The sequence below is a fragment of the Perognathus longimembris genome, chromosome 7 (assembly GCF_023159225.1).
Source record: "Perognathus longimembris pacificus isolate PPM17 chromosome 7, ASM2315922v1, whole genome shotgun sequence".
In the NCBI taxonomy this organism is placed as follows: Eukaryota; Metazoa; Chordata; class Mammalia; order Rodentia; family Heteromyidae; genus Perognathus; species Perognathus longimembris.
This window is the reverse complement of record NC_063167.1, coordinates 83,105,261-83,120,314: the sequence shown is the minus strand read 5'-3', so window position 1 is coordinate 83,120,314 and position 15,054 is coordinate 83,105,261. Positions and strand designations below refer to the sequence as shown.

Here is a 15,054-nt window from a genome sequence, read left to right as displayed (position 1 = left end):
TCAGGGAAATCGATCTATAGAACAAGGTTAAAATGATAGACAGTGGAGAGTTAGCAGTAAAGAGTGGAGATGTTATTCATGGGAAAATAATTTTTAAAGAAGGAGAGTAGATAGAGAGAAATAAGGAGAGAATACTGGAAGAAAGATGCACATAACCGAGAAAAGTTATTTAAAAACTAAAATAGAGTGGAGAAACGCAGGAAAACAAAAAGGAGCAAAAAAGAAGAACCGAAAACCTACACGGAGCAGGAGATTCACCGGGGCACCCTCCCCCCACCAGCCGACCCTGGCCCAAACAGGGCCAGGCTAGGAAAGGGGAACCCGGCGATCGGCAGACAGGCTGCCAGGAGTGCAGAATTCATATAGTGGGAGACCCCACGGACACAAGGCAGGGTGCGGACCAAGACACACACCGGCAGCAACGAGAAGTTCGGGTCCACACCGGGTTCGGACAAGGGAACCCAGCACGGCAGAAATCGGGAACCAGGGAAGCCACCACGACACTTAGCCAACCCCTGGAGGGCCAAAGGCTGCGCGGGACACACACACAAAGCAGCAAAAGTGAGTGCCCTCCCTCCCCCTCCCCCACCCCTGAGGGAACAAAGAACCCCCAAATCAGGCGGGAAGCTCCCATCAGGCGCTGGGAAGTCAGTTTAGCAGGGGAAGGGCCCAGCAGCACCAACACCCCACAGGTTCCTGAACTGGCAGAACCAGCCCCGCCCTCTTCCCCAACAGGGGCCGGGAGACAGCCGGTTGTGCAAACCCCACCCGAGGCGCCTGGACCTCGAAGAATCTTACAACTAAAACCACAGGTGCTGGTGGGCAATACCAGCCCAGCAGGGTCACCTGAGCCTGATCACGTCCCCCACTCACAGCAGAGGTGAGGTCTGAAGGTGCCAAGCCACACCCAGACTTGTGGGAGGGCGCAAGCACAACCCAACAACCCAGGACTTGCTCTGGGAGGCATATCCCGCCGAAGTGCCTATTGCAGTGGACACACAGTGCACAGGAGGGCGGGGCCCCCGGCGACAGCGCCCGCTCTGGTAGGCGTGTACCCTGCACTGGTGGGCAGGGCCACAGTGGCAGCACCTGCTGCCGTAGACACGTCTACAGAGGAGGGAGGGAAGAGCTACAAACTAAACCTGAGAAGCCATCCAGATCTCCAGATGCGCAAATCACAAAGAAACATAACTCAGTTCATCAAAGGGCAAGCCAACTCTCCAGCTCCAAAAAGCAGCACGACTGAAGAGGAGATGGAGACTAAAAAAGCAAATAAGGCCATGTTAACAGGAATGATCGAAAGCGTCAGAAATGAAATCAGAAAACAATTCCAGGAATTTAGAGCAGAAATCTGGAAGGACACCCAGGAAGCCAAGAAAGAAATGGAAGCAAAACTGGATACAATGCAAGCCTGCTTTAAAGAAATGGAAGCAAAAATGGATACAATGCAAGATGCCTTTAAAGAAAATCTCCACATCCTGAGAATTGAAATGCATGAAAAAATAGATTTAAAATACAACTCTTTAAAGGAAGAAATCTCCACGATCAGAGCTGATATGACAACCATAAATAGCTCTCTGACATCCATAAACTCTGCAATTGAAACCATAACACAAAGAGTAGACCATATAGAATCCAGAATCTCTCGCCTGGATGATGAAGCAGCTGACAACAACCAGAAAATGACCACACTCCAAGAAAAGGTGAAGCTTCAGGGAAGACTAATCCAGGAACTAATGGACAAAGACAAGAGATATAATCTGCGCATAATTGGAATAGAAGAAGGAGCCGAATACCAGAGCAAAGGGCTTAATCATGTTCTCAATAAAGTTATTGCAGAAAACTTCCCCAATCACACAGGGGACCCCATCCAGGTAACCGAAGCCTATAGGACACCTGGCAGGCCAGACCCCAGGAAAGCCACCCCAAGGCACATAATATTCAAGACTACAGACCTCAAGATTAAAGAGAAAATTCTGAATTCAGCCAAAGCGAAGAAGGAAACTTTTTTCAATGGGAAGAGGATTCGAATAACATCTGACTTATCCACACAAACTTACCACGCTCGAAGTGAGTGGAAGAACACCATCCAAGTACTCCAGAATAACAATTTACAACCTCGGATCAAATATCCAGCGAAATTGGAGTTCACATTTGAAGGGAGAACCAGATCTTTCCACACGAAAGAGGAGCTAAAGGAGTATGTGAATAAAAAACCAGCCCTACAGTGAATATTAAGAGGGGAACCCCACCCAACAGAGATCGTAAAAGACACACAGACAGAATCAGAAAGAAACTTCAATAGCCAAAGTCCAGCAGAAACACAAGCTCACTAAAGACAAGAAAAAAAAAAAAGAAGAAAAAACAGCCAACCAAGAAAATGGAAGGAGAAAAAACAACCTTATCCTTGATCTCTATAAATATAAATGGTTTAAACTCCCCGATAAAGAGGAGCAGACTGGCAGAATGGATTCTCAAACAAAAAGTTGACATCTGCTGTCTACAAGAGACCCACCTTACAGCAAGGGACAAAAACAGGCTTCGAGTGAAAGGATGGAGCAAGATCTACCAAGCAAATGCATCCACCAAAACAGCAGGTGTAGCCATTCTGATCTCAGACAAGCTGGACTTCTCTTTAAAGTCCACTCAAAAAGACAAAGAAGGACACTACATATTAATACAAGGAAAAATCCAGAATCAAGAAATCACGGTGATAAATGTATACTCACCAAACAAAAGAGGCCCGACATATGTCAAGCAAATTCTCAAAGAATTACAGAGCAAGATAGACGCAAACACAATCATAGTGGGTGACTTTAATACTCCTCTCTCTTCAAGAGACAGATCCAACACCCAGAGGATTAGTAAGGGAGCTGAGGACCTAAATAACACCATTTCCCAAATGGATCTAACAGACCTATATAGAACATTTCACCCTACAGATACCCAATACACCTTCTTTTCAGCAGCCCATGGATCATATTCTAAAATAGACCACGTCATAGCCCACACAAAGAACCTCAGCAAATACAAAAGTATTGACGTCATCCCATGTATTATATCTGATCACAGTGGATTAAAGATAACCCTCAACAACAAAGGATACCACAGAGCCTATACACACTCTTGGAGGCTAAACCCCACACTGCTATCCAACATTTGGGCCACAGATCAAATTAAAGATGAAATCAACGAATTCATAAGCCACAATGACAAAGAAAACACATCACAAAGAAACCTATGGGACACAGCTAAGGCAGTACTGAGGGGCAAGATCATTGCACTCAGCACCCACATTAAAAGAATGGAAGCAGAGCAGGTGAATACCCTCACGATGAAACTAAAACAACTGGAGAAACAAGAAATGACAGAATCTAAAACGACTAGGAGGGGAGAGATCACAAAGATTAAAGAAGAGATAAATCTGATTGAAAATAGAAAGACGATTCAACAAATAAATAAGACTAAAAGCTGGTTCTTTGAGAAAATAAACAAAATTGACAGACCCCTTGCAAGACTTACAAAAAAAAAGAAGAGAAGAGACTCATATTCGTAAAATCAGGGACTACACAGGAAAAATTACAAGTACACACGATATTCAAACAATCATAAGGAGCTATTCCCAAAACCTCTACTCAGCAAAAAAAAACAATAATTTTACAGAAATGGATCAATTCTTAGAGAAGTACAAACTGCCCAAACTGAACCAAGAAGAAATAAATCAACTAAATAAACCAATAACTTACGGTGAGATACAGGAGGTAATCAAGAAACTCCCTACTAAGAAATGCCCAGGCCCAGATGGATTCACCAACGAATTCTACAAAACCTTTAGTGAGGAGCTAATTCCAATACTACTCAAACTCTTCCACGAAATAGAAACGGAGGGAGAAATCCCAAACTCATTCTATGAAGCTAATATCATACTCATTCCCAAACCAGGCAAAGATCCAACAAAAAAAGAGAACTACAGACCAATATCACTAATGAACACAGATGCAAAGCTCCTCAATAAAATATTAGCTAATAGGATCCAGAAACTGATCAAGAATATCATACATCATGACCAAGTAGGCTTCATCCCTCAGTCACAAGGATGGTTCAACATCCATAAATCAATCAACGTAATTCACCACATAAACAGAACTAAAATCAAGAATCACATTGTTATCTCAGTCGATGCCCAAAAAGCCTTTGACAAAATACAACATCCATACCTATTAAAAGCTTTGGAGAGAACAGGAATAGATGGAACATTCCTCAAAACAATAAAAGCCATATACAACAGACCAACTGCTAATATCATATTAAATGGAGAGAAACTTAAATCATTCCCCCTAAACTCAGGAACAAGACAAGGATGCCCACTCTCCCCACTTCTGTTCAACATAGTGCTGGAATCCCTAGCCATAGCAATAAGGCAAGATGAGGACATCAAAGGGATCCACATCGGCAAGGAAGAAATCAAGCTATCCCTATTCGCAGACGACATGATCTTATATCTGATGGACCCAAAAAACTCAGTACCCAAACTCCTACACCTAATAAACCAATTTGGCAAAGTAGCAGGATACAAAATCAACCCACAAAAGTCAGCAGCTTTTCTGTACACCAGCAATAGACAAACAGAAAAGGAAATTATGGAAACAATTCCATTTACAGTAGCCAAAAAAAGAATAAAGTACCTAGGGATCAACTTAACCAAGGACGTGACGGACCTATTCAATGAAAACTGTAAAAATCTAATAAGGGAAATCAAAGAAGACACAAGGAGATGGAAAGACCTCCCATGATCATGGGTAGGCAGAATCAATATAGTGAAAATGGCCATATTGCCCAAATTGTTATACAAATTCAATGCAATACCTATCAAAATCTCAGCCACATTCTTCACTGAAATAGAGAAACCAATCCATAAATTCATATGGAACAGCAAAAAACCTAGAATAGCCAAAGCAATTCTAGGCAAAAAAAAGCAGTGCAGGAGGTATCACAATACCAGACTTCAAGCTCTACTACAAGGCCATCATAACAAAAACAGCATGGTATTGGTATAAAAACAGATCGGAAGACCAATGGATTAGAACTGAAGACCCAGAAATAAAACCGCACTCTTACAGCCAACTGATATTCGACAAAGGAGCTAAAGACATACAATGGAATAAACATAGCCTCTTCAACTACTGGTGCTGGGAGAACTGGGCAGCCATATGCAGAAAACTCAAAGTAGACCCAAGCTTATCACCATGCACCAAGATCAACTCAAAATGGATCAAGGACCTCAACATCAGACCTGAATCCTTGAAACAGGACAGAGTAGGAAAGACACTAGAACTTATAGGCACAGGAAGGAACTTCCTGTATATAGTCCCAGGGGCACAACAAATAGGGGAAAGACTCGACAAATGGGACTACTACAAATTAAAAAGTTTCTGCACAGCTAAGGACATAGCCACCAAAATAGAAAGACAGCCAACGATATGGGAAAGGATATTTACCAGCACAGCAACAGACAAAGGCCTGATATCAGTCATCTACAAAGAACTCAAAAAACTAAGCCCCTCCAAGCCCAATAAACCTATTAGGAAATGGGCAAAAGAGCTAAAGAGAGACTTCACAAGAGAAGATATAAAAATGGCAAAGAAACATATGAGGAAATGCTCAACATCCCTGCTAGTAAAGGAAATGCAAATAAAAACAACCCTGAGATACCACCTCACCCCAGTTAGAATGGCCTATACTCTGAACTCAGGAAACAACAAATGCTGGAGGGGCTGTGGGGAAAGAGGAACCCTTCTCCATTGCTGGTGGGAGTGCAAATTAGTACAACCACTTTGGAGACCAGTATGGAGGTTTCTCAAAAAGCTCAATATAGACCTACCCTATGACCCAGCCATACCACTCCTAGGCATCTATCCTAAACAGCAAAATCCAAGATATCAAAAAGGCATTTGTACTTCCATTTTTATCGCGGCACAATTCACAATAGCTAAAATATGGAAACAACCCAGATGCCCCTCCACAGATGAATGGATCCAAAAAATATGGTACTTATACACAATGGAATACTACATAGCGATTAGGAATGGTGAAATACTGTTATTCGCAGGAAAATGGTCAGAACTCGAACAAATAATGTTGAGTGAGACAAGCCTAGAACACAGAAAACAAAGGGGCATGATCTCCCTGATATATGACTGTTAACAAAGGGAGACCGAGAGACAGTAGAGACCAAGTCTGTGAATACTGTATATGTTCTTGATACATTGTATATTGCATATATGTCAACCTGACCTAGACAAGGGATAGAAAAACAGGACGTAAGATATCATAAGAAATGTACACACTGCCCTACTATGTAACTGCACCCTCTATGCACAACACCTTGTAAAAAAATTTATGTCCAATTAATAATAAAAAGATATCACAAGAAATGTACACACTGCCCTACTATGTAACTGTACCCTTTTTGCACAACACCTTGTCAAAAAATTTTTGTTTAATTAATAAATAAATTACAAAAAAAAAAACTAAAAGGAAAGAAAAGAAAATAAAAAAAAACAGAAAAAGAAAAAAGAAAAAAAATTGATCAACAACAACAACAACACACACAAAAAAATGATAGAACCAACAGGCAAAAATGGGAGACCACAACAAACGAATGATGTTTCAGAAATGAAAATATAAGAGAAAAAAAATAAAGATAAAAATGAAAGCTTAAAAAACTTTTGAGCGAAAACAAACAAACAAACAAACAAAAGTCTTCCTTGTTTGGATGGGATTTCTACAGTCTCTGGTTTCCTTGGGATAGTCTGCAGTCTGTTCTGTCACTTGGCTGGTTTGATGTGCCTTCAGTTTGCAGGGGTGGATCTGTTCTGACCCTCCTCCCCTGTTGGGGCAATCCTGGGTCTCTGTGGTTCCCACAGCTTGCAAATAAGACTTGGGCATGCTCTGTAGGTGGGGATGCGAGTGGTCTTGGGAGCCTTGGCTCCTCCTGTCTGCTGTGGGGCCCACTGCCTGTAACGGCTGGCTTTGAATAGGCTGCAGACTCAGCAGGGTGGGGCGTCTCTGGCCTGGTTTACCGGACTGAGAGTCTCTTGCCTTGGGGAGTTTCCTCCCTTCTGGGCGGGGCGGCCTTCTGGGCAGAGCTGGGCAGAGCTGTTTCGGCTGGGAATTGGACTTATAAATGGGACCGTTTACCTGTCTCGGGAAGTTTGTTCTTCTGTTTGGCTGTTCTGTGCCGCTGATAGCTGCTTGCCATTTTCACTTTTTAATTTAGGAATTCCGGCGGGCAGGGCAGGCACCTCTAGCCGAGTTGAAGCCCAGGACACGCCTCCCACCTGGGCAGGGGGCCTTCTCCTGGGTGAAGCTGGCTCTCACTAACTGGTCCCTCTTGCCCTTCTCAAAGATGGCCGCTTTGTCCTCGCTTTCCCCAGGCGGGCTTTAGCTCCAGTCTGGTCTGACCCTTTGCCAGTGTCAAAGATGGCGCTTTGCTCTCATGTTTGGGGAAGGAACTGCTCTTTGGGCACGAGTGAGAATGTCTTTCATGGGAGTACTCTGTCTCTGTGATTTCAGCCCATCTGTGCTCAGCCTACAATCTGTATGTATGCTGCCATCTGGAGAATTTCTCCCTGGTCTCCGCTGAGCTGCATGGGGTGCACAGCGTGGTGCTGGTGGCCACACTGGTGTGGCGTTTGGACCCCGCCCTGAGCTCAAATCTGTGTTTTCAGACCAGCTAAGTTGATTTTTCCTTCCTGGCCTGAATCCCTGTACTGTTAGAACTTATTTGAGCTGTCTATCTAGCGGTAAAAGTTTCTCTGGGGTAGGAAAACTGCACTGTTGGAGAGAGCTCAGCTAGGATGCTGTTGCTCTTCCGCCATCTTCTCCCTTCCACTCTGTATTTCATATTCTTGATGATAGACATTCCATGTGTAATAAGACGGAATCTCAACATCATTTTGATTCACATTTTCTACATGACCAGGAATATTGGGCATTTCTTCAATTTTACTCATCCTAATAGAATCTTTACTCAGTCCTTTACCAATTTATTAATTGGGTAACTGAATTTTGAGAGGATTAGTTAATGACATTTATGTATGTTAATTAGGCATTTATCAAACAAAAATCTTCTCTTGTTCACTAGTCTTTTATGCATAAACCATGACTGGGATATACCACTCTCAGCCATTTATTCTAAAGACTGTAAGGATAAACAATAAAACACCTACATATGTATGTTCACTGCTGCACTATTCATCATAATCAAATGATAGAAACAGCCATAGTTGAAATACTGTACAACTGATTAAAAGATCAATAAAATGTAATATATATGCAATAAATATGTATTGATCAATCAAGAAGAATATTAGGTCATTTTTAGGGCAATGGTTATACCTGAAAAACATTATGTTAAGTGAAGTAAGTCAGGCTCAGAGCCAAAGGACACATGTTATCTCTTGTATGTGTAAGTTAAGTTCAATCTAAAACATGCACATAGATGGAAACAGCTACAGTGTAAGAACAACTAAACTAACTAAAATATGGCATACTATCAGCTTAATATATCATTAATAAATAACTATTCAGAAGTATTTACATACTTTGGAAATACTTTTGAATCCATTGAAATCTTTGGAATTCTTGGAAAAATGGTATGGAACACATGACATGGGCTATCATACTGAACTACTATCTCTAGATTACACAAAAGAATTTGTGATTCACAAATCTCCAGCAACTGCCAGGAATTTTGAGCTGCAGAGTTTTCTGAAAGATAACCTGAGGAGATCTTATTACTAGAAATCTCAAAGGCCCAATCTAAAGTATGGGTAAATAAATGAATACATAAGCAGTAATATAAAATCTAGCTGGTAGGTAAATAAAATCATCCTTTGCTTTATATTTTTATACAAATTAGAGTTTTCATTAGTCTTTTTAATTAAATTTTATTGACAAAGTGATGTGCAAAGGGGTACAGTTACATAATAAGGTAGTGAGTACATTTCTTGTCTTATTTGTTACACCTTCATTTTTCTTTCCCTTCCCTAGTTCAGGTAAGCATATATACAATATCCAGTGTACCAAAATCATATACGGTAAGCATGGCAAAGGAAATTCACCTAGAACATTAAATGTAATGAAAACAATAGAATCCTCCTGTGTCCTTCTCTTGGAGTTCTTTTTGCTCATCCTCATTTTATATAATCATGGTACATAGCTGTTGAGCTATTGTGATCCACTGATAGGTCTATCCTAGACCTTTTTGTTCGCTTAGTAATTGTTTGGTTTTAGATATATAATGTAAAGTTACTGACCCAAACATGTGGAAATACCATTTGAAAAGTAGTTTGTTATTTTGCACACCTGGTCTCTACTGTTCCCCCCAACAGTAATATATCACGGAGACTATGCACCTTTGTTCTCTGTGTCCTAGGCTTGTCTGGTTCAACATTATTTGTTCAAGCTCTGACCATTTCCCTGCGAATACAAATATTTTATTATTTCTAATTGCTATGTAGTATTCCATTGTGTATAGGTACCACATTTTTCTGGATCTATTCATCTGTAGTGGGGTATCTGGGTTGTTTCCATATTTTGGCTATTGTGAATTGTGCAGCAATAAACATTAGAGTTTTCATTTATTTTTAAACAAGGATTTCTTTTCTTTCTTTCTTTCTTTCTTTTTTTTTTTTCCAGTCCTGGGGCTTGAACTCAGTGCCTGACCACTGTCCATGGCTTCTTTTTGCTCAAGGCTAGCACTATACACTTGAGGCACATTGGCACTTCTGGCTTTTTCTGTTTATGTGGTGCTGAAGAATCGAACTCATAGCTTCATACATGCGAGGCAAGCACTCTACCACTAGGCCATATACCCAGCCCCCAAGGAATTCTTTGAATAAATGGGATTCATTTCCATATGAAAATATGTCTAAAATTCTCCTATACTGTGTATCTTTTTATTTCAATGACGAGGCACCAAAGTTTTGTATCAAGTAGTGTTGGATATCAACATAGTCTTCATATTTACCATGTATTCCCAAAATGGTTGTTTCTTTTGAATAAGTAATTTGAATGTTCTAGTTGTATATTTCCCAAGTATTTAGCAAATGTTTGTGTTATTTGAAAATAACTGTTGTAAATATTAGAGAACTTTAAACTAGAAAGGACAGTATATATTAACTTAAAAAAAAGAAAATCAAAGCTAGGAGCCTAGCACCAATGGCTCATGCTTATAATCCTAGCTACTCAGGAGGCTGGGATCTGAGGATAACAGCTCAAAGACAGCCCAAGCAGGAAAGTTTGTGAGAGTCTTACCTCCAAAAGTTGGAAACAGAGCTGTGGCTCAAGTGGTACAGTGTTCACTTTTAGCAAAAGCAGGTCAGGGTCAGCATCTAATCCCCAAGCCTGAGTTCAAGCCCTAGGACCAACACACAGACACACAGACACACACAGACAGATACACACACAGACACACACACACACACACACACACACACACGTAAGTCAATCTAGACAATACCTACTTTCTTTTCCTTCATCCAAGTCCTAAAAATAATCACACATTGGTGGAAAATTAAGGGAATTGTTTGAAAATGAATACTAATCAATAGAACGTGGAATAAATTTTAATAAAAAGGTAACTATCAATCATTTGTCCTTTGAAAACTTGAAATCTTCTGGTCCTTCAAAAAATTTTAAATATATGTATATTTTAGTTTTACTTTCATTTGAAAGAAGTATTGCCTTAATCAGTGTGTGTGTGTGTGCATATGTGTGTGTTTGTCTGTGTATGTCTCTCTGTGTCAGTCCTGGGGCTCAAACTCAAAGCCTGGACACTATCCCTGACCTTGTTAACTTAAAAGTGCTTTTCCACTTGAGCCACAGCTGAATATCAGGCTGGTTTTTTTGGGGTTTTGTGTTTTTTTAATGATGGTTAAAAGGAGATGTGAGCCTAACATACTTTCCTGCCTGAGATGGCTTCAAACCATAATCCTCAGATCCCAGCCTCTTGAGTAGCTAGGATTACAGGCATGAGCCACAAGTGCCTGGCTCAGTGAATATTTTTCAATTACAGTATTCCTTCTTCTTGAGGATATCTTCTTAAGCAAATATAAATATCTTCTTAAGCAAAGGGTATTTTTTAACTCTTTGGGAAAAAGAAAGTTGAATTTGCATCATTCATTGACTGAAGCACATTATTATTTTCAAGACCAGAGATTTGTAATTTGTGTTTCTGAATGAAGCCTTTATAGATGCCAAATATTCCAAGATCTATCAAGAACAGAATGTTTGCTAAAGATGTGACATCTTTGAAATCTTGAATCTGGCTGATCTTTCCTTTTCTCTGCTTCTACATGATAAATGGCTACAGAATGACTAAGTGTTGGAAGGGAAACAAACACACACACACAAAAAGCTAAGATTCTGCAAAATTCTGAGGCTTTTAAAGACAGTAGATCATTTTCTTTTATCAAGGGAACCTTTGGCACTGTCTGATCATTTTGATGAGTCATTCAACCTAGTCATGAATGATTCATTAACTCAGCCTAATTGCTAAGAGGAGTAAGGTACAGGTATCTTGAATATAGAAATAGAAAATTGATCATTGTGTTCCATTTAAAACATTTCCAAAAGTATAGGTTATTATATACAAAAATATATCTTGAACAAATTAAAAAAACAATCACCCTGAAATAATACAAGAGAAGAGTAATCTGAGGCATCTGGACACCTGTCCTGAGAAGCCCAAGGGGCCCAAGACTGAAGTGGTGAGGAGCAACCCATGAAACAGGAAGTGAACAGTAGACAGGAAGAGCTCACCACAGAGGTGACTCTAACCAGGGGGAGGAGAGAGCTGAAGACAGCTGGGAGACAGAGGATGGCAAAGAAATCAACTTTGAGCTTTCTCTCTTCCGGGGACGGTGTCTAAAGGACATCAAAATGGTCCAGCGATTGACATACAGCCGTAGGCTTTCCTACAACACAGCCTCTAACAAAACCAGGCTGTCCCGAACCCCTGGCAACTGAATTGTTTACCTTTACACCAAAAAAGTCGGGAAAGCACCCAAATCTGCATGTGGTGTGTGCCCAGGCCAACTCCGGGGGGTTCGTGCTGTGAGACCTAAAGTCCTCATGCGATTGTCTAAAACGAAAAAACATGTCAGCAGGGCCTATGGTGGTTCCATGTGTGCCAAATCTGTCCAGGACAGGATCAAGCGGGCTTTCCTTATTGAGGAGCAGAAAATCGTCGTGAAAGTGCTGAAGGCACAAGCACAGAGTCAGAAGGCTAAATAAGAAGAGGAAGCTGCTTGTGTGTGCTTAGGATGCAAGAGGTCTATAAATTGCTAGCAAAGAAAGAACCTTTTTGATAAATAAAAAGGCTTGCATAATAAAATGTTAGAAGGCTTGTTTTCTAAAAAAAAAAAAAAAGAAAGAAATCAACTTTGAGACATTGTACAGAATTTAGGGCTATAAAATGTCCCCCAAAGAAAGTTCACCTTGGTTAAGGTGTGGAGGATGACTAGAAGGAATGGAGAGCAGATGTAAGGGAAACATCTGAGTTTGGGGATGCAAGTGGCTGGAATGCAGTAAAGGCATTCCCTGTCCTGCCCTAGCTACAGTGGTTTTTCGCCTGGTATGAACTGAGGAATTTAATTCAATGTTGACATTATCTACATTGGCCAATCTGATCCACACTGAGCAGGAAAACAACACGGAAGTGAACTGGACATGGCGATACATGCCTATAATCCTAGCATCCAGGCAGAAGATGAGTTAGGAGGATCAAGAATGCCTCAATAAAGAGATTCACTCAGACTGGTAGATCATTAACATAATTGTACTTGCATAATTGTATCTTTTCAATATGAATATCAGATCTGGATAGAGCTTGAATTGGGGGATAATTTATCATCCATGTTACCTTAGTGAAGCAAGTTCACTGCTCTCAAGCTCCATATTTACTTGTACAATACCGATTATGGGGGAGTAAACTTTACATTTGGTAATATAAAGTGCTTTCAGTGGTGACCAAAACAGAGGTAATAGTCAAATATTATAGATGTAATTCATAATTGCTACGATTAGCCCTAAATAGACATTATAGTAAGTTGGAGGTCTCTGGATGAGAAAGAGAGAAAAATAGTCAGATGCACTTGTGAAATCAACGTAAGAGGAGTTAGATTTATTCATTTCTATGTTATGTATGGTTTTCTCCATGGTCTAGACTTTCTTTAAGAAACCAGTAAAGTATTCCCTAAATTTGCTTCTACTCTACTCTCTCTCTCTTACCTTCCTACATTAACATCTCCCCCTAAAACATTTCCTTTTCTTGTCTATATTCTGCCTTAAATTTATAAGAAAATTAAGTTGATTGTCATTCTTATAATGTTGATGAGATTTTATATGTGAATTTTTGTATATATGTTGTGGGTTTTGATGTATTAACTTTCATGGATGGACTTAAAGGGATTTTTCATAGACTAACATCTATGCTGTTTGATTTTGGAGCATAATATCCAATGTGTTGACAAAAATTACATATAACTCATAGGCAGAAATAAAATTTAAGTAAGAAGTACAGTAAATATTTTGAATTATTTTTATGTCAATAATCTATTCACTGCCATAGTTAGAAGAATTAGTGGAATCATAACTTTCAATTCAATGTTGAGTTTTGGTTCATAGGCCACAAATTATTAGGCAATGGTGAAAGAAGCAAAACTGTTCATCTTCGTCATCAACTTAAACTAGTACTATGATACACATTAATTTTATTCCTCAATTTGCTGAATTTAACCAATATGAGACATTTAAGTATAACATTAAAATAGTAGCCATTATTATTCTTTGTCTACCCCTCTGAAAATACATGTTGAAATATATGTATATAGATTATATTATAGATTGTATACAAATACATGGAAAATATATCCATGTGTGTTTTACTTAAGAAAATATTTCAAACAAAATGAATACGTAATATATTTCCAAGTAAGTATATTATGTCATATCTAGAGAAGCAACTTTCTGATGGATACTGACCTAATGTTTTAGAATCATTATAATTCCTTTATAACTCAAGGTAATTTCTCCTTTTGACCTTATATTCCCTGGAGAATGAAGAGAAACCTGAACTCATTGCTCTAACCTAATGGGTATTTGCATATAGGTGTGTGCTGTTAAGTATTTAGCCAAAGAAGCAGAACCAATAATAGGTATATATGAGGTGCACAGCAAAGAATTGTCTTTGAAAACTGTGCCATGTGTTAGGCCAGATTGAAATCACAGCATGAGGTAAAGCTTCCAACAACAAATGAAATTCCTCTTCTTGGAGGAAGTCTCATTTCTGTTTTTGAGATCTTTTAACTAATTGATTCAGGCACATCCTGACTCTCTTGGGTACTCTCTTTCCTTTAAAATCATTGAATGTGAACTTTAATCATATCTCAGAACACCTTCACAACACCATCTAGATTCGTGTTGCTACACAGTAACTTGATCCATGAGATACAGAGAAGCTACATTTTGAGAGGTCAAATCAGGAGTCTATTAGAAAGCCAGTGAATAAAGGTGGACTAGCGTCCCAAAGACCCTGCAGGCCCAATGAAGTTATTACAAAACTTATGAAGGCAAAAACCACATCAGGGCAGATGTCACCTGGTGTGGGGAATCACAAAGCTTGTTCTGCTGAAGCAAGCTATCTAGGGGGAATAATCAAGGGCAAGCAAGGACAAGCTTTCTTGGGAGCAAAACTTTGTGGAGCTAAACAACTCATGGCATACCTGCAATTTAATGAATATCACCTCTATATTGCTTAACAACCCACAACACAGCTGTAGATCAAAGAAAGTTCTATATCACCTCTACAGTTCTTGGAACTGGAGGAGAATTATGACAGGCAATTGTCTAGTAGTAATTGAAAATATTCCAAAAGGTCCATAAAATAATAGAACTGTAAAGGTTGTTTTATAGAGCTACGATGTGCATTACTGCAATTGCAATAGCAAAATATGAAGATGTGTCTGAAGGACATATAAAAAGAAATAA

At 39.7% G+C, this 15,054-nt stretch overlaps 1 pseudogene; it reads left to right on the top strand.

The window, feature by feature from the left end:
• Positions 1-11,907: 11,907 nt before the first annotated feature.
• On the top strand, positions 11,908-12,405 carry LOC125354393 (annotated as a pseudogene).
• The last annotated feature ends 2,649 nt before the right edge of the window (positions 12,406-15,054 follow it).